At 38.3% G+C, this 21,446-nt stretch overlaps 1 protein-coding gene and 1 long non-coding RNA gene across 5 annotated transcripts in view; one reads left to right on the forward strand and one right to left on the reverse strand.

The window, feature by feature from the left end:
* The window catches only part of LOC136840750 (adrenocorticotropic hormone receptor-like), a 267,970-nt gene that overhangs the window by 44,265 nt on the left and 202,259 nt on the right, over nt 1-21,446 (reverse strand). For 2 of the 3 annotated variants that reach the window (XM_067107599.1, XM_067107598.1), the window contains one exon: nt 5,843-5,918. The gene's annotated coding sequence lies outside the window, so the exon portion shown is untranslated. Of the gene's footprint in view, nt 1-5,842; nt 5,919-11,941; nt 12,092-21,446 lie in introns of those variants that run through there. The other variant, XM_067107600.1, reaches the window with a different exon arrangement.
* LOC136840752 (uncharacterized) overlaps nt 12,302-21,446 on the forward strand; it is a 224,734-nt gene continuing 215,589 nt past the window's right edge. The window contains exon 1 of one of the 2 annotated variants that reach the window (XR_010853728.1): nt 12,302-12,841. This is a non-coding gene — a long non-coding RNA (uncharacterized lncRNA). The remainder of the gene's footprint in view (nt 12,842-21,446) is intronic. The other variant, XR_010853727.1, reaches the window with a different exon arrangement.

Genomic DNA, 21,446 nt, shown 5'->3' on the forward strand with positions numbered 1-21,446 from the left:
ATATTCCAGAGAGAGAGAGAGAGAGAGAGAGAGAGAGAGAGAGAGAGAGAGAGAGAGAGAGAGAGAGAGAGAGAGAGATTTCGCATTGGCATGTATATACTTACGTCCTAAACATTCCGGACAGAGAGAGAGAGAGAGAGAGAGAGAGATTAAAAGACTGGTTTATCACATTTAGCACACGTTCCCACATACCCACAGAAATCAAAATATATTTCTGATGTTCTGGTCGACCTGACTTATTCTCTTCAATAAAAAAAAAAAACAAATGCGAATCACCTCCTTATTAATTATTCCTTCAACAAAATTACCACCAGGAGCGTGAACAAGAATTACAAAAGACTAATAATGCTGAATGCTTTTAAGAGGATGAAAAATAACTCGGTAAAAGCGAATCCCACATATGACCAAAATCTCTAATGACGCTGATTATCTTTCGATTGGCACTGAACTCTCCCTGATTACTTTCTAAAGAGAGAAAGCGAGGTACGAAACAATTAGGGGAAGGAAGAAAGGAAGGAAGGAAGGAAGGAAGGAAGGAAGGAAGGAATAAAGAAAGAAAGGAATAAAGAACGGAAGGAAGGAAGGGAGATGTTGACAGGTTGTAGGAGAAATATGAGGAAGAGGAGGAGGAGGAGGAGGAAAAAAATGAAGGGGGGGAAATAATGAGGATGAAGAGGAGAAAAATGAAGAGAAAAATGAGGAGGTGGAAGAGGAGGAGGCGGAGAAAAATTAAGAGAAAAATGAGGAGGAGGAGGAGGAGGAGGAGGAGGAGGAGGGAGGAGGGAGGAGGAGGAGGAGGAGGAGAAAAATGTAGAGAAAAAGAGGAGGAGGAGGAGGAGGAGGAGGAGGCTAAAAACGAAAAAGAAGAAAAAGAAAAGCAAATGAACAAGAAGTAAAAAGGGCCAACACTCTTGAAGGAAGACTGACAAGGAAATGTCTTGCAAGAACTAAATAAAAGAAATGAATCAAGCGTATGCTTATCACATTTCTAACTCCTCCTTCACAAATGAATGCAGAGAATCACACGCCTAAATGAAGCTTGTTTTACACCTCAAAATTAGCGTTTATTTATCACTAATTAACCTAATTTATTACAATTATTCCAATTAGATTTTAAACTTGATTAAGAGAGGCAACGCAATCTGATTACTCCCTTGAGATAACTCCCTACGGAACTAATTCTGGGCAGACTGCAACAGGAATAAAGTTAATTTTCATGTTAATTTCCATCCAGAGGTCTTTTAATTATTCATTAGAATCACACCAACTTGTACACTGAGAGAGAGAGAGAGAGAGAGAGAGAGAGAGAGAGAGAGAGAGGAGAGAGAGAGAGAGAGAGAGAGAAAGTTATTTTCCGTTTTAATTTCCATCCAGAGGTCTTTTAAAATTATTCATTAGACTCAAACAGACTTGCACACTGAGAGAGAGAGAGAGAGAGAGAGAGAGAGAGAGAGAGAGAGAGAGAGAGAGAGTTATTTTCCATTTTAATTTTCATCCAGCGGTCTTTTCATTATTCATTAGAATCAAACAGACTTGCACAGAGAGAGAGAGAGAGAGAGAGAGAGAGAGAGAGAGAGAGAGAGAGAGAGAGAACTTACTCCGGGCGAATATTAATTCATACGGTTAATTATCCCATATGAACTTTTGTGCATTAGACAAAAAATATTTTTCACTCGGTTAACGTACTGATAACTTCCAATTATTTTTTTTTCTTTTTAGTTAATTAACAGCTTCCTGTAGCCCCAAAATAAAATGAAAAATAAAATTACACGATCTTTATGCCACAAAGTTTTCATATGAATTTTTTTCTCTGCGGAGGACACCTGATTACCAAGGGATTCTTAATAAAACTGATATTGCATATGTGCCACTTCAAATCTCATTGCTGGGACTGGAATTTAAAATTTAGGCCACAGGCCAAGCACTGGCGTTGAAAAGGAAACAATAAAAAGCTTTTAAAAGGTGTAACAGGATGAAAACCTCAAAGCAGTTGCACATGAAATAATTGTTAGGAGAGGGTGGAAGATAAGGTGGAAGATAGAGAATATGAACGGAGGTACAGTAAAATGATTAAAGGGGCCGCAGCTAGGGGCCGAAGGAACGCTGCAAAGAGCATTTACCTTTTTGCCAATAGTACCTCTACAACACAAATTAAAGCTATATGGAAGGTACATCACCAGTACGTCTAAAACCCCTATGCACACAGTGCTCCATTCACTTCTATTATACACCTTTTTCACCGAGCTTTTGTCTTCCTTTCTCTCTACATTACCAAACCATCTCAACATATACTATGTAAACAGTTAATCTTGAAAGCTTCAGCCTCTTTCATTCATTTATATACAACCATACTTTACCGCTCTCTCTCTCTCTCTCTCTCTCTCTCTCTCTCTCTCTCTCTCTCTCTCTCTATATATATATATATATATATATATATATATATATATATATATATATATATATATATATTTCATTGGAACATGCTTATACACCGTGGCACGTCATAACCATAAAATGCATTGAATAATTATTCATTAATTGTGGTGAAAGCGCCAAATTAGTCCCAATTGACAACTCTATATCAATTAAACTTACTCAAACACTGCATATATATATATATATATATATATATATATATATATATATATATATATATATATATATATATATATAACATACACAGATATATACACACACACAATCTACATACACATTATATGTACAGTATATATACATATATACATACATATACACATATACAACATATTATATAATATATATACGAGTATACACATATATAATATTAATCCATGGATTCCTGTGCATACTGACTTTACTTTCCTCTGTCACAAAACTATGGGATCTCTCTGCATCCAGCTGTTTCCTATAAATAAATTTTGTCCCTGAAAAAATAGAGTAAGAAAAAGAACTGGCTCATTATATCTCAATTAAGTCCGGTCTAGACAGTAACACTTCGTGCTGTTCGGTATCTGAAGTTAAAAAAAAAGAAAAAAAAAAAAAAGTACTTAATCAAAAGGTGAGGATTCCACGGCCTTATTTTTTACTACATCCGTTTTAGTTTTCTGTAGAAGAAAGCTATTGAGATGGCTATTTGTCTGTCCGTCAGCACTTTTCGTGTCCACCCTCGGATCTTAAAAACTACTGAGGCTAGAGGGCTGCAAATTGGTATGTTGATCATTCACACTCAATTCATCAAACATACCAAATTGCAGCACTCTAGCCTCAGTAGTTTTTATTTTATTTAAGGTTAAAGTTAGCCATGATCGTGCGTCTGGCACCGCCATAGGTGTCAGCAACACAGGCCACCACCGGGCTGTGGCTGAGAGTTTCATGAGCCGCGGCTTTGAGTTTCATGGGCCGTGGCTGAGAGTTTCATACAGCATTATGCGCTGTACAGAAAACTCGATTGTGCCAATTTTACTTGTTTCCTTTTATCAATGAAAAATTATCTCAGAAGATTTAAAAGTTCTGACTCAATTAATAAGTACAAATTTTCTCATATGGAATAATATTCACATTTCTTAAAGGTACGCTAGGATTTTGGTATATACCCAGTTTCTTAAATAGTGCGTCTAACATGCCAATATCATAATGAGGCTTGCGTCTAGCTATCAACTTTTATCACCAGAAACAAGTTAAAAATGGGCCGAAGTGTCTTCGGCACAATCGAGTTTTCTGTACAGCCGCTACAGCCTATAATCAAGGCCACCGAAAACAGATCTATCTTTCGCTGGTCTCGGTATGATGCTGTATGAGACGCGGCCTATGAAACTTTAACCACGGCCCGGTGGTGGCCTGTCCTATATCGTTGTCAGAAGCACTATAATGGCTAAATTTAACCTTCAATTAAATAAAAACTATTGAGGCTAGAAGGCTGCAATTTAGCAGGTTTAATGATTGGCGGGTGGATGATCGACATACTAATTTGCAGCCCTCTAGCCTCTGTAGTTTTTAAGACCTGAGGGCGGACAGAAAAAAGTGCTGACGGACAGACAAAGCCGGCACAACAGTTTTCTTTCAGAGAAAACTAATAATAGCATTAATGAAAATATACAGTAGCCTACAGTATACAGTAGATTGCAAAATGGTCCCGCGACAGAAGGAATGACAGTCTGGAATTCTGAACTGGCAACAGTAGGAATTAGAGTCTGAAATTCTGAACCGGGAACCGACGGGAATTACAAATTTTGAACCGGGAACAATGGGAATTACAGAGTCTGGAATTCTGGATCAGCAACAATAATGAGGGCTGGAATCGAGGAAGAAGCTTCCCCAGGTAAAGACTGACTTAGGTTAATGAGAATGACGTATTTGGTGTATATTGATCTTAACTGTATATACTACAACCATTTAGAGTAATAACGAGATTCTATAACCAAAACCAATACAACATTACAACCTATACGACAGGAAAAAAAAATAAGCAACAGAGGCAGTCTCGTCCCCAAAAATTTTATTTTGGGATCTGAGTTCCATGAAGGGGGGAAACAAGTCTCTCTCTCTCTCTCTCTCTCTCTCTCTCATTACGCTGTTGGCTTTAATCCTAATTGCCAATTACGTAAGCTCCTGCCGCAGATACCAAAGCGTCCGTGTTTATGCCCCCAAATTATGGGAGTTATTAATAGAATATACAGTAGGTATGGCCTCTTTCTCTCTCCCTCTCTCTCTCTTTCTCTCTCTCTCTCTCTCTCTTTCTCTCTCTCTCGATCTCGATCTGTACTCACGCAAAATGCAGGTAGTGCCGTCAGCGCACCTCATGCGGTGCACTGCAGGCATTACTTAAGGTTCTTTGCAGAGTCCCTTCGGCCCCTAGCTGCAACCCCTTTCATTCCTTTTACTGTACCTCCTTTCACATTCTCTCTCTTCCGTCTTACTTTCCTCAACCCTCTCCTGACGACTGATTCGTAGCGCAACTGCTTTGAGGTTTTCCTCCTGTTACGCCTTTCTAACTTTCACTGTCAATTTCCGTTTCAGCGCTGAATGACCTCACTGGCTCCAGTGCTTGGCCTTTGGCCTAAATCCTATATTCATTTCAAAATGTTTATGTCATTAAGGAAAACGATAGGCCCTCGACGAGGTAATCCTTACACCCGACCAGGTTTAAACCATTTGAAAGATACCTCGGCGAGGTAACCCTTATCCCCCCACAATCGCGAAGCCATTTCGATGAGGTAATCCTTAGTCCCCACCAGGGCGGAACTGTCTGGAAGATACCTCGATGAGGTAATCCTTAACTATATGGTGGTGCCATTTAAAATATACCTCGACGAGGTAATCCTTATCCCCATCAGGGCGACACCTTCTGGCTGATACCTCGACAAGGTAATCCTTAATCCCAACAGGGTGAAACCATCTGGAAAATACTTCATTAAGTGGGCTTTCCTTTCAAAATATATTTACGTATTAATTTATTTACTTTACTATTTGAATCAACATCTTTCAATAATAATAATAATAATAATAATAATAATAATAATAATAATAATAATAATAATAATAATAATGTTAAAGTAATAAGCCTGGTGCGAACCTCGACGTTATATGACACGAATATTAAATCTTAACGCGTCGTGACATGCCTTCAGTTAAACGCCACAACTGGTACCCAGGGGAGAGAGAGAGAGAGAGAGAGAGAGAGAGAGAGAGAGAGAGAGAGAGAGATTCTAAACACTTCAACTCGTATCCAGGAGAGTGAGAGAGAGAGGTATTCTAAACACTTCAATTGGTATCCAAGAGAGAGAGAGAGAGAGAGAGAGAGAGAGAGAGAGAGAGATACACTATTTCGGCATTAGATTTATAAATGCAGTTAACTTATCCTTACCTTCGCCTTCTCACTCCACAGAACTGAAGTATTAGTCTAGACTGTAGCTTTTAAATTCGTTCCTCAGTTGGTACACCTGTGAAAGAAAATGAAACAATTTGTTATTATTCGAACAGAAACGGCTGTAATGTTATCAGAATGGATAATCATAAAACACACACATACACACACATAGTAGGTGCTACTTTATCTTGTTATCTAGGCGTCACCTACTCCGAGGTGCTAGTACTAAAACATGGCGGAAGTTCCTTGGGACGCCGCGTTTAGTACTAGCTCTCATTGATCAAAGTATTATATACACCCATTTCTATATTGTGTGGTCGACAAACTATTATATTACCAAACGATATCTTCGTGCGGCCATCTACTTTACATATTACCATACAGTGAAATTTGATAGAACTTGGCTAAATGGCTCACGTTTACTCAGGAATCGAATCTGGGACCTCTAGCGTGTGTGCGTGTGTGTGTGTGTGCAACACGCACAAAAATAGTCTCAATTTAGGAAGTTTGAGTCGTAAAATTACACACATATTGTCCCCAAACTGCTTTCAGCTTTCAGGATAATTATGGCTCTCAAGAGCTACTTACGACTTGATTACAAGGGGGAAACAGAAGGAAGAATGATTGCAAGACACTTAGGTGAATAATGGACGCGATTACGCTGCCTGTGCATTGCTACGTCGCCGAGAGAGAGAGAGAGAGAGAGAGAGAGAGAGAGAGAGAGAGAGAGAGAAATAGCTCATTGGAATCTCATGAAGCCATCAATTATACACATGAACCTCTTCGCTAATCTCTGGAATTTGTCGTTCTGAAAAATCATAATTGCTGGAGATAAGAAATAATCCACAAATCTCTCTCTCTCTCTCCAATTACTGGGAATATAATTTTTGCAAAGGATCTCATGACTAAATCCAATTATCCTTAAAAACAAAAAATTGTTTCAAGCATAAACAGGCTAGCTTCGTCTCGCCATTCAACAAAGCAATTTCCATTATGACACGTGATTCATAATAAACATGGCAGCAGCCGTACCTTAATTCTCTTGGCTGCCAAACCAGATATGAAAATATGCCCCAACCCCCCCAAAAAATCATTATCCAACGCATAAGTTAAACATCAAGATTATTATTATCTATCTAGATTAACCTCTTACTTCCACCCGGTGGCAAGTAAAAAAAAAAAAAGTCGCAGGAAAAAAAAGTCATAATTTTGGCTAGGAAAAAAGTCACATTAATTTGTGGTGGCTGGTAATAAAGCCAATGGGAAAAATTTACAATATTTCTTGGGGGTCATTATCTTTATGATATTTACAGTCTTTTGTTTATGTTTTTTTACGGTAAGCCCCAACGGGCTTGTATTAAACACGGCCCAAAGGTGGATACATAACGGGTTGAAATCTCTGGGGGTCATTATCTAGGTAATATTAATGTGACTTTTTTACCTGTGACACTTTTACTTCGATTCCTTCAATATTATATATATATTTTTTTTTCGTTCACGTTTTCCCTCTGAGTCCTCTGAAGATTCTTAAATAGCTTTAATACTCCTTACCAATAGGCATACTTCAACACTAGACCCAGGTTTCTCAGAATCTTTCGCCACTCGCTTCAATCTACTGATAAATTCGACTTACATAGGTCTACTAACGTCTAATTTTCAAGTTTCTACCCATTTATCAACTCAGCAATGTTTTTTGTCTCCAGTGCCAAAGTATAAGTCAAACTTCTTACAACAACAACAACAATAATAATAATATAGCCTCAAAAAATTCTACGACCGATTTTTACTTCTTTTAGCCGCAACAACAACACGCACAGCTAAACTTTCACCTTTTCCTTCCCACTGAAACAACAAGAAAAGCAGATTAATTAACCAGAAAAGCAGAGTAATTAACCTCTTTGCGAGAATGATTACACCAGAATCTGCTCTAACCTTCCATTCTCAATAAGAGCATTTTCCCCTTAACACTCCCGCTGATTGCCCCTGCCCGCCAGATGCTCACTAATTACCGTAGTTCTACAGCTCTGGACAATTTACAAGATGGACCGCCCGCGGAGGCTTACGGCTCCGTTATTAATAACACAAGTTATAACCAGAACTTCTTCTTCCCATTAGTTAGGGTGGGTAATTTGCATCGCTTTACGACCGAAATCAGAGTAAATAACCGGAAACGCAATTTGCATTAATTACAACGACGGTGACGAGCGCCGTTCATAATGAAGAATGACTCGCGATTTGGGCGTAATCTGTTTTGTATTTCGCTCCGCTTACATCAATTTCGAGGATGATGTCGAAAAATATTCATCCTGTTTCACAATGAAAACTGCTAATTGCATTTTAGGACACGTCTGTCACTACAAAATATTGACTTCAATATGCAAATCACTCGGCCACGGAGAGATAGGCCTAGGTCTATGCCGCTTATACACACACACACATACATACCCGTCGAAATCTCATACATTTATCAAACTTGGAATATGCACAACCATTATCGTAACCTAGCATTTTATCATACTTCTCACGTTGAAATATATGTATGGACACAAAAAAATGCGCTGACAATACGATAACGGTAATGGCATCTACTAAAGTATACTAATACTATTCTAGCTGATAAAAAAGTTTAATCAGCATAGGCATAGAATCAATGCTAGCGTCAAATAAATTACTAAAAAATGATACATCCAGATCTACGGATTCCCCGCACAATACAGGTACTAACATTTTCACTACAGTTCTTAGGCCTATAATTCAATAGTCATTGTAATTATTCGATTTTACATAGTTCGTAATCTTTATAAACTATGTAATCCCTTGGTTTCCTCTATTACTATGAGTTACTGCTTTATTAAACATGTCTTATGTTAATTATTTCAAAATTTTGTGTATACTTACAATGTCGCCTACTTCGTTCGAATCTATAAACACCTTAACTTGAGCAGAAAAAAAAACGTTAACTTGAGCAGAAAAAAACACTCATATATCCAAATATAAGGAAAAAATAATCTAAATATATTCACAAACTTCGTCTTTAGGCCTAATCACTTTGAAACTGTCTCCGAAAAGAAACATAATCCAATATTAAAAAAAACAGCAACGCTATAAAGATCCAGCATCTTCAATACTGGTCTAATCCTTTGAACTCTCTCTCTCTCTCTCTTTATATACATGTGCATATTATATACAGGTACACATACTGTGAATATAACAAAACAAAAATCTGAACAATAAAATGGTCTTGGTCAATACTGGTCTAATCCTTTGACAACTCTCTCTCTCTCTCTCTCTCTCTCTATGTATATTTACATTATGTGCATATTATATATACATATGAATATGCTGTGAATATAACAAAACAAAAATGTGAACAATAAGGTGGTCTTGGTCCTACAATCTTCAATACCGGTCTAATCCTTTGAGCTAGCTCTCTCTCTCTCTCTCTCTCTCTCTCTCTCTCTCTCTCTGTATATATACAATATGTGTATATTTATACACATGAATATACTGTGAGTATAAAAAACAAAAAGGTGAACAATAAAGTGGTCTTGATCCAATCTTCAATACTATAAATCTAATCCTTTGAGGTCTCTCTCTCTCTCTCTCTCTCTCTCTCTCTCTCTCTCTCTCTCTCTCTCTCTCTCTCTCTCTCTATATATATATATATATATATATATATATACACATACATACAGTATGTGAGTATTTATGCACATACGAATATACTGTGAATATAACAAAAAAAAAAAAAAATGTGAACAATAAAGTGGCCTTAGTCCTACAATCTTCAATGCTGGTCTAATCCTCTGAACTCTCTCACGCTCTCTCTATGTAATATACATGTGCATACTATATACAAGTACACATATGAATATCTCACGAACATAACAAAACAAAAACGTGAACAATAACTCTGGACAAAACAAGATGAAAAATATGACAAGAATACACGCCTGAGACACTTTTCACTCCCCAATATTTAATCGCTTAAAAGCACCGATAAAGGAGTAATCTCAGAGATTAAGGATTCCATTATGGAGATTACTACAACGTTTTGTAGCTCGATGGTTGATGAGGGGAGGTTTGGAAGGCATGAGAGAAGAATGGGGGGCTGTTCCTTACAGGATAGTTACTGAGAACTGCATCGCCAAGCAGTTGAATGATTGCGCTTCGTTTTAGACCTAGTCTGTCTATCGGTTACCTTCATATCCTTCTATGTCATCTGTTCGTATTATATCGATTCCGGGGGAAAAAAAGTCAGAAAAAGTCACAGGAAAAAAAGTCACATTAATCTTTCCTAGACAGTGACCCCCATAAGGTTTTTAACCCGGTATCCATGTATCGACCTTCGCGACGTGTTTAGTACGAGCCCGTTGGGGAATTCCGTAAAAACACAGACAAAAGACTGTAAATATCAGAAAGATAATGACCCCCAAGAAATATTGTGAATTTTTCCCCCGTGACTTTATTACCGGCCACCATAAATTAATGTGACTTTTTTCCCAGCCAAAATTGCGACTTTTTTTTTTTCCTGTGACCACCGAAAACGCGCCGAAGGTTCTTCGTAGCAATCGAGTTTTCTGTGCAGCGTATAATCAAGGCCTCCGAAAATAGATCTATCTTTCGGTGGTCTCGGTATAATGCTGTATGTCCCGCTCCCCATGAAACTTTAACCACTCCCCGAAGGTGGCCTGTCCTATATAGTTGCCAGAAGAATGATTATGGCTAACTTTAACCTTAAATAAAATAAAAACTACTGAGGCTAGGGCTGCAATTCGGTATGTTTGATGACTGGAGGATGGATGATCCAACATGCAATTTGCAGCCCTCTGGCAGTAATTTTTTAAGATCCAACCGGATAGCAAAGTGCGGACGGACAGACAAAGCCATCTCAATAGTTTTCTTTTACAGAAAACTAAAAACCTGGGCACCTCTTCGCAAAAATTTTGCTATTATATTAACCGTACGCTATATACCACGTGGTACGTAACTCCAGTGAACCGACCCGTTTTGGAAGGGGAATTATTGAATAAGGACATGTAATTAACGGAAAGGGCAATTAGCGTTTTGTATTACAGTATAATCACATTAAAAAAAAAGTATGTCACATCACTCTGTGATATAGCACCAGCAGTAATTACCATCTATTGCACAGTACTAGTGAAAATCCACAAAAAAAAAATTCGCAAACTCGTTTCGCCATGACCATTAGTAAACTTTAAAACCCGATTTCGCCAAATCGCCTGACATTAACTTCGGATCGCCTAAAATACTGACTCCCCATTTTGTCTTCGGTAACATTAACGGTTACCGATACACAACGGCATGTATACTGCTGTCACTACATTTAAATTGCACAGTTTTCTCGTTAATTTCATTTCATGACTCACAGGCACAAACTTCTTTTAATATTTCAAGGGTTGAAAATTGGTTGGTAGAACTAAGAATTAGCTCCGCGTCGGGTATTACCTTTGGAAAAATTGACTTTTTCTGTAGTATTTTGGTTGCTCATCAAGAATTTACCGTTATTTTTGTCGGCTGACTATAATCAACCAGTAATTAACCTAAGAACTGATTATATTTTTGCTATCGCGAATGCGCAGTGTCATAGGGGAACTTTTCGTAAAAAGTGGAGCTTAGTTTTTCACCTTGTGATAAAATACTGCATAAGCTTGATGTATCTACTGTACATATAAAAAAAGTCAGTCTGGTAACAATCGTATATCAGAACTCGCGTTCTCAATAACAATGCGTAGTCTAACATTACATAATGTCGACCGCTGGGATTTCATTGCGAAACATAAATGTCTGAAACTTCACTTAGAGATTTCGATTCATGAAACATATAATCCCAGTTCGCTGAAACTGGCTCGATCGCCATTGTTACCGACCTGAAGCCACCACGTTGTTGATACTCGTTATTGTCGTTACGTATAATCACGTAACTCATGATTATTTACTAGTATACAATTACTTTGGACATACGCGTCCAGTTGGCCTTATAGGCCTAGATCCATGCGCACGCACTGCGGTCGGCATTGCCTGTAAGCTTCTATACGAAAAACCACTCTTGGGTAAAAATATATAATAACTTACATGCATCTCAGAGAACCGCAGGTCGGAGCGTCCGCCAAGAAGGAAATGCAATGACAGTAAATTTACAACTTGATAACCAACACTAAAAGACGGAGAAATGCCTTTTCGTTAATCTTTAAATGAAACATAAAGATTAATCTCGTTATGCAGGAACACTGTACCATTACGGTTCACACACATGAATGACACAAAACGAACTGAGGAGTTTATATATTATAAAAAAGGCGAATTCTTTGTGGAGGAAAATAAGGAAGAAACGAGAGGATATTTGTAATCGGTCTATTATCCGCAAACTACCCTTTTCTTACCGGCTCTCCCAGCCAAACCCAACGGGCAAGAACGACATCACAGGCGCTCGATTTTTAAAATTACTTTAAACGGCGCTGTGACTCTGAGTGGAACTTGAACTTGTGATGGAACGTGCTCTCTCTCTCTCTCTCTCTCTCTCTCTCTCTCTCTCTCTCTCTCTCTCTCTCAGCTCGTTAGCAGTGTACAGGTGATTACAGATGTATGCTGAATGTGATGTTACAGCTCTCTCTCTCTCTCTCTCTCTCTCTCTCTCTCTCTCTCTCTCTCTCTCTCTCTCTCTCTCTCTCTCTCTCAAGTCGTTAGCAGTGTTCATGTAATTACAGATGTATATGTAATGTTACAACTCTTTCTCTCTCTCTCTCTCTTAAGTCGTTTGCAGTGTACATAAGTTACAGCTCCCCTTCTCTCTCTCTCGCTCTCTCTCTCTCTCCCAAGCCATTATAGCAGATATAAATGTGATTACAGATGTACATGTGATGTTACGCTCTCTCTCTCTCTCTCTCTCTCTCTCTCTCTCTCTCTCTCTCTCTCTCTGTGTGAAGTGCAAAAGGACTGTAAAGATCCCAAACCATGACAGAACTCTACATTGTTGTAAGTAAATAATCATATTTCATATATTTATTATTATGACAGTTCATTATCTGTGCCAGGTCAAGTTTGTGTCATGCTGAGTTATCAGCTGATATATTATGGCACTGCGTTTTTGAAACCTTTATATTGTTAGCTTACGTTATGATTGAAGACTCTGAGATTTCTGATACTTCTGCTTGTAATTTCTGTTTGTAATATCTACTCCCGCTGATATTTGCACGCGCGTATGGGCCTAGGTCTACAAAGGTTTACACATGTCACTGCATTGTAAAATATTTACAAATTGCCCCCAATTACCGATATGTTTTTATACTTATTTGATCTCGTCGGTTGAGATAACCTTTCTTCTAGGATATGCGACTTACGTCGCGCATGTGGAATTACCAAAAAATTATTATGAACGATATTATCATTTTTTGTTAAGGCATGACGCCACAGTGAAACGCAGTGTTTTTGAAGTTGCTGTTATTTTATTGTGCTACCTTTTTGTGTGGAATTGGCAGTTGACCCATAACTCTCTTAATTGTTTATTTTTTTTTAATTTACTGTATTTTACGAGTAGAAAAATCTGAAATGGGTCTTACCCTAGTCCTACTGAGAAAGTTACGATGAATATTTGCAAGTGCTTGCATTAAAAAGCCTGTTTCTCAGAAAGGTATTTATACAGTTCTTAGACCAATTACCATCTCTCTCGTTATATACAAATTGAACTTACAAAAAACCCTGTGGTGGTCTTTTTTTGCTTAATTTTTAAAAATTTGGTTTTATTTTCCCCCAAGATAGTGCCAGCAGAGTAGGAAGGTTTTGATTGGAAAAAATTAATCGTTAATTGAACGTCGATAGGCCTATATAAAATAAAATGGAATGTGCCTAGGGCTTTCTGTACCCGAATATTTATCTTAGGTCACCTCATCGTTATTCCCGTCAGAATTATTTGCCCATTTGACGCTCGTGTCCGAAAAAGAAAAAAAAGTAAAAGCTTCTTAAGAATGCCATTCATTACCGGCCAAGGAATGATATATACCGTAGCCCAAGATCTCGAAGAATCCTCGACCTTACAGCCCGTCTGTAGAGGTCAGTCTGGAATGCTCTCTACGCGCGGGCAAGGGGCTTTGACCCTTATGAGCTGCCCATAAGGTCGAGAATGGTCAGTTCTGGGGCATCCTGCTGTGTGAGACACGCCCCTAATGGTCCGAGAACAAAGGAAAGGTGTCGGACCATGAAATCGTAATTGTAGGTCTCTGATAAGAACATGGGCTAGAAGTCAACACATCTTACGGTGTGATGGATAACCTACCTACCTCTCTCTCTCTCTCTCTCTCTCTCTCTCTCTCTCTCTCTCTCTCTCCTTGATTCAGCGGTAGCACAAACGCGGAAGGGCGCTCTCTCTCTCTCTCTCTCTCTCTCTCTCTCTCTCTCTCTCTCTCTCTCTCTCTCTCTCTCTTGAACAGCCGTTTGAAGAGAAATAAGTCAGGCAATTTTTAAATGTAATGATAATATTGATAGTAATATGAGTGTTAGTATTATACAGTAGTAGTTTTATTTAGCATGTATCAGTTCATGTCCAAATACAGAGGATGTACTTAAATGCAAATGGGTCAGAACCAAATGCATCTGCAAATTATAAAAGTAGTAATAGCTTCACTAATACTAGCACTACTATAAAATACAGTAACAGATAATAGTAGCTTATAAAGTGGCATTTATGAAGTGGTAGCTGTGGATATTTACTGATCTTGTTTTAGAGAATAATATTTCGATTAAGACCAGAAGTGCTTCACAAGATGTAATGCGTTAATAACTCGATGATTTCTTTCGATAATGAAAATTATCTGGATGGTTTGGGGAGGGGTCGGGTGCTGTGTGGTGTTGGGGGTAGGGGACCCTTAGGGAGGGGGTGTAACGGTGTTGGAGTGGGTTAGTACCCACTGTTGGAGACGTGCTCATATTATAGGTCTAGGGTTTGCATTGGTTGGTGTCGAGTGGGGTAATATTTAGAAGCCAAAGGGGTGTAAGTTTCTGTCCTACGAGTATCAGCTTTTGTAAAATTCGGTCGCCGTTGTTACAGTGAGCCTGTAGTATGATGAACGAACTTAGGTAAAAAAAAAAAAAAAAGCCACAGGAAAAAAAGTCCCATTAATATTTCCTAGATAGTGACCCCCCAAGGGTTTTAACCCGCTATGTATCCACCTTTGCGGCGTGTTTGGTACAAGCCCGTTGGGGATTTCCGTATAAACATAAACAAAAGACTGTAAATATCAAAAAGATAATGACCCCCGAAAAATATTGAGAATTTTTCCCGGTGACTTTATTGCCGGTCACTATAAATTAATGTGACTTTTTTCCCAAGCCAAAATTGTGACTTTATTACCGGCCACCGATGAAACTGTCCCCAGTGAGAATGTCATTTAGGTGGCGCTTCAAATCAACGATACCTAAAGTCTAATTCTTGGGTGTAAGTTTGCTATTTCTGACTCTTGTCATCACTATGACATATGACATTTCAGTTACTTGTCTGTTGGTCTTGGATATTGAATTAAGAAAATCACCCGGTCTGTTATGGCGGTCCCCGTAGGAAGGTAGTGCCGTCAGTGTACCTCATGCGGTGCACTGTAGGCATTACTTAGGGTTCTTGGCAGCGTGCCTTCGGCCCCTAGCTACAATCCCCTTCGTTCCTTTAACTCTGCCTCCTTTCATAGTCTCTTTCTTCTATCGTACTTTCCACTCTCTCCTAACAGTTGCAACTGCTTTGAGGTTTTCCTCCTGTTACACCTTTCAAAACTTTCAATGTCAATTTCCGTTTCAGCGCTGAATGACCTCATAGGTCCCAGTGCTTGGCCTTTGCCGTAAATTCTGTATTCAGTTCAATTATGGTGGCTGAAACGATATACTGTTACAGCTAAACAAAGCACAGGAGAGTTTTACTAACTGTGCTATTATGGCGTCCATTGATGAACTGCAATGGGAGCAGAAAGTAATTCAGTATATTAAAGGACTTCCTTTTTTGTATTTAATGGTTTTCATTACATTCTAAACTAAAGAAAACTGTAAATTATCAGTCCTGTATCCATTTCAGAATACAACCGATCAAAAAACAGCAACGTTCTTGAATCTCGTTATGGCTAATGTAGGCCTACTCGTAAAGCTGAAGGCTCTCATACAGTATTTATCAAGCTATCGACTTTCATCCATCGAACAGAATTTACCGACTTTTGAAGAAGATGGAATGTTTGACAAATTGTGATCGATCTTTTCGAGTGCTTGCATTTTTCATCCATTTTGTCAGTTATTAAAAGTTTTTTTCATACGACCGTTGTTACACAGCGGAGTGGACGGGTTATGGGCGTTTAGCTAGTTGTTATATAATGCAGGTTGGAACAACAAGTTTGGGGAGATGGACTTTTAAGCTGTCGTAAAATAATTTATTATGATCTATTTTGCAGAGTTTTCAAAATGTATGAAGGGAAGGCTTACTTTTAAGTTAATCTGAATGCTTTTATTTTTACATTTCCTTCCATTTTGCTCTCGTATTGTTGGATATTCTCTCTCTCTCTCTCTCTCTCTCTCTCTTTTGCACACACACACACACACACACACACGCGCGCGCGCGGGTGAGAGAGCACTTGTACACTGCGTACCAAGACTTTACAGCAAAATACACCGCTTGAAGTGAAGCTCGTACAAGGAGAAGGCAAATTTAAAACAGAACTAGACTCCTATTTTGCTGGAGCTACGATACTGACGAGAAAACGATAAAAGACAATCATTTTTATTATAAAATATTAGGAGCACCTCATTTTGAAGACGTACAAGGGGCCGCCTGAGAGGGAATCATCCCTGTGGAGGGCTGTACATAAAACCAAAAAAAGTGAAACAAAGTGAAAGTGAAAAACACAGACACAAATCAATAGTCTCACATAGTAACCGAAAGCAATTTAGAAGCTGCACATCGCGACTGTGTACCTTAAATTATCATAACCTTAAGACGATGAATCACTTAATACTATGGTCTCGAGGGAACAAGTATTCCAGGGGATCTCACAGACAATACATTAAGTGTTAAACCAGCCCCTTTTCCCTGAGCCATCTTAGACCAACCTCACACGAGAAGTTATTGAAAGCTGTAATTAAGGAACGCATTTGCTCAGCTAGTGTCATTTTTCTTTTCGCGGGAAATCCATTCGTAATGTTTGCAGAAGAGATGAAGAGAATGGAATGATAATCCTCGCTTTCTCTCGTTCTCTCTCTCGAGAGAGAGAAACAACACACATCAAATGCATCGCGAAGTTTTGGGGAAGGGAAGATGGATGCATTAGACCAATCCTGTTTTGGGGGGCGGGAAAGAGGGGTGTAGGGTGATTGGGGGAGAGGGGAGGGGAGGAGTAGGAGGGAGGGGGAGGGGAGAAGAAGTAGGAATAGGAGAGAGGAAGGTGGAAGCAGCCTTGGCCTAACACCAACAGTGAAAATATGGTTCTAAGGGCAAAGTTAAGAAGGTCCTGGAAAGAGGCGATTATGTAGTACTCTTGCCTGACTAGAAAGAGGACCGGGGTTCGTATCCCGGTCGTGGGCAGTGAGATCTGGGTCCGTTCTAACGAGACCTATTTTTTTTTTTTGATGACCTGGGATGTGAAATAGGTAGGTGTAATCGTTCACTTGTGTGTGTGTGTGTATATATATATATATATATATATATATATATATATATATATATATATATATATATATATATATATATATATATATTTATATATATATATATATATATATATATATATATATATATGCTTATATATATATATATTTATATATATATATATATTTATATATATTATATATATATATATATATATACGTGTGTTTATTATAGCGTTTGTATTTACATGTAGTACATGGATGTAGTATGCACAATGTGGTCAGTATATATTTTGTATTGTTCCCTGTGGTGTATACAAATGAAATTACCCTGAATGCCTGCAAAAAAATATATATATTCTCCTGCAAGACACATTCTCATGAATATTAAAACTGGTCCTTCTTCAGAGGAAAAGACTCCCAGATTATTCGTGTTACCTTCGTAGATATGTTATGCAATAAATATTTTAGGGAAGAGATCTAAACGAAAAACTAAAACGAGGTCAAAGTTCAGTTAAGAATTTAGCACTTGGGCCATAATGCTTAAAATATACAGTACACATACAAAAGACTTCATATCTTGCGTGCCCCCTTAGGGGAGGTTCTGGAAGGTTCTTTTCCACGTCCCTTTCTGAGGCCCCTAGCCGCATCTCCCTTCATTCCTTTTACTGTACCTCCGTCCATATTCTCTTCCATCTTACTTTCCACCAGTCTCCCAACAACTGTTTCATAGCGCAGATGCGAGGTTTTCCTCCCGTTGCGCCTTTCAAACCTTTTTACTGTCATTTTCCGTTTCAGCGTTGAATGAGCTCATAGGTCCCAGTGCTTGTCCTTTGGCCTAAATGCTATATTCTCTCTCTCTATATCTTGCATGTATGCTCCAACATTTAGGCCAATGTGTACAGTGAAGTCAAGGTCACATTTAAAGGGTCAGTGGTCAGATATAATATGTTTACAGACATTTAGGCCTAGTGGCCAGCCATTGCAAGCAGTGATTCACTGATAATTTGTCTGATATTTCGTACATTTATGTTGTCATATGTTATCAGCAGTGAGTAGAACTGGCTACAGCAATGGTAACCCCCATACCTTTAATATAACGTTTTTTATATCGTGTGTGTGTGTGTGTGTGTGTAAGGTTCGTCATGCTCTTAAGTGAACTGGAGAAACTGCATTACTTTAGTGAACCTATACACGTTATTTAAAACGAAAAATGACATTACTGCAGTGCAATATAGGCATATATTTGAAATGAAAAATTGCATTACTGTAATGCAAAATACATACATTATTTGAAATGCAAAATTGCATTACTGTAATGAAAAATACATACATTATTTGAAATGCAAAATTGCATTACTTTAGATCAACATATACATATTATTTAAAATGAAAAATGACACTGCAATGCAACATACACGTATTATCTGAATTGCAAAATTACATTCTACTGTAGTGTAACGTGCACATTACTTGAAATGCAAAATTACATTAGTGCAGTGTAACATATGCATGTTGTTTGAAATGCAGAACTACATTACTGTAGTGTAACTTACACACATTATTTGAATGCAAAATTGCATTTTACTGTAGTGTAACATGCATATTACTTGAAATGCAAAATTACATTTCTGTAGCGTGACATATGCATATTATTTGAAATGCAGAATTACATTACTGTAGAGTAACATGTTAGCTTAATTTGAAATGCAGATGAACGGAACTGACCAGTTTGAGAAAGCTTCGGCCCCTCCCCACTTGAATTTCAACTAATGTAATATATTTACAACAGGGCTAACCCACCCACCCATGGCTTTTTTGTCCTTAATTGAAGTTACCAGAATATTAGGCACATTTCTGTGTATATAAATGCTTGATACTAACGAGGTTCCAATATATTTTGAGGCTTTTTATCAAATGCTAATGTTGGTTTAGGAATACTTTAACTTTTTTTGATGTCACTGTAGCTGATAGTGAACTGGATGTCTATTCTGCTCTAGAATGGAAAACTGCAGTATCTGCAAAATTTTCGAAATTGAGATATGCCACCTATTGGGCTCGTGAAACACTAATGCATAAGTTACTGCAGTTTCAGAATGATTCTTCAGTGCTTTATTTAGGGGGTCCCATTTGCAGTCTCTGCAGAATCAGTAGTAAGGCAAGGGAAAACTGCAGTATCTACCATTTTTCTCAGTTCTGTATTTTTTGCAGGTACTGCAGTCTTCCATTTTAGGGCAGTGTTGTAGGCTATTGTTTAGGCGAAACATTTTGTTTGGGTAATGAAACAGGTAGATGAGATAGATGCCTTTCTATATATTTATTTATTGATTGATTTTGCTGCCGTAGCAGTAAAAGTTGTTGAAGGTTTTTGTGTTTGTTGTTAGGAACGATAGGATAACTGGGGAAGGTTAGTAACCACACAAACACCTCTTAGACTAGACTTTCTCTGAAGCAAAATGCTTTCGGCTATTGTATGGGTGTCTAGTTTCGAGAATTTGAGTAAACGTTTTGAATCACAGACAGTATACTAAAAATAAGGCAAAAAATAAATAATTAAATAAAAGGAGGAAGGGTTTCAATAATACAGAGATAAACGTACGTTTAAGACTTTAATAACTGAGCAACAGAAAGTCTGGCTAATTTAAGGGGGAAGACTCTGTAATCGTAGTAAGCGGCATTAAACAGAAACTATCTCGCCACGTGCAATAAATACCCGAGAATTTGCGATGCCCAAAACAATGCGACTGGAGAATTGCTTCAATGGGAAATTGCTTCATACCGCGCTGCCCGGGCCTCCACGCTGCAAGGCATAAATACCGCTTAATAAACGGAATATGCCCCGTGAATGGAACAGAATGAAAAAGAGAGACGCTTCAAAGCCTGCCCGGGAAAATAAAACTTTGGGAAGGACCCATACCCCGGGCCCCAATTTGCAGGGTAGGGAGAATTAAAGAGCGTCGAAAACTCTCTCTGCAAATGAAAACGAAATAAAAAAAAAAGAATAAAAGAGTCTGTTTCCCTGAAGCCAGTGTGTAGCAGAATAAAAGAGTGGAAATGTTAAATCTTTGGCGGATGAAATGATTTTGCAATTTGAAATGCAGTGCTGCTAAATACGGATGTTGCAGAGTGTGTTGGAGAGTGATGATGTAAGCAACAGTGTATATATGTATTACAGCTCTCTCTCTCTCTCTCTCTCTCTCTCTCTCTCTCTCTCTCTCTCTCTCTCTCTCTCTGTAAAATCGTTAGCATATTGCAGATGTACATGGTACAACTCTCTCTCTCTCTCAAGTCGTTATCAGATTTCAGATGTACATGTGATATTGCAGTTCTCTCTCTCTCTCTCTCTCTCTCTCTCTCTCTCTCTCTCTCTCTCTCTCTCTCTCGTGCGTCGAAAATCCCAACCTTATTGAGAATCCTTCACACAAAATAACTCCATGCCTTTATCAGTCGTCAAAATAGAATTGTAAAATTTCCTGGGAGATCCAGAATTCTTTTTATTTATTAATTTTTTTAATTTTTTATTTTTCTTGTTTTTTTTTATTTTACTTCTAACTCGAGACGAAAAATTCCACTTACCAACGCTTAAGTGGGCAAAGCTATTATCTTGCCCATTTCTTGATATTGGAATCACGTAGCGTTTTGTTGACAGGACGTCAAGACCACAAAAATAGCAACTTCTTGAGCTGGTTAAGTCTTACTGTCCTGTACTGTGTTAAAGCCCTTTCTCACATGTTTTATAAAGTCAAAAGCCCTTTTTTCGTTTCTTGGTACTGCAAAGCCCGTTAACATTCACATTCGCTGATGCGGCATTTTCCGTTCCTTGGTACTACAAAGCCCGTTACCCGTTCCCACTCGTTCATTCCTTGGTACTGCAAAGCCCGTTCCCACTCGCTGATATGGCATTTTCCGTTCCTTTATGCTGTAAAGCCCGTTCCCACTCGCTGATATGGCATTTTCCGTTCCTTTATGCTGT

This window comes from Macrobrachium rosenbergii, chromosome 8 (genome assembly GCF_040412425.1).
Source record: "Macrobrachium rosenbergii isolate ZJJX-2024 chromosome 8, ASM4041242v1, whole genome shotgun sequence".
NCBI classification, from domain to species: domain Eukaryota; kingdom Metazoa; phylum Arthropoda; class Malacostraca; order Decapoda; family Palaemonidae; genus Macrobrachium; species Macrobrachium rosenbergii.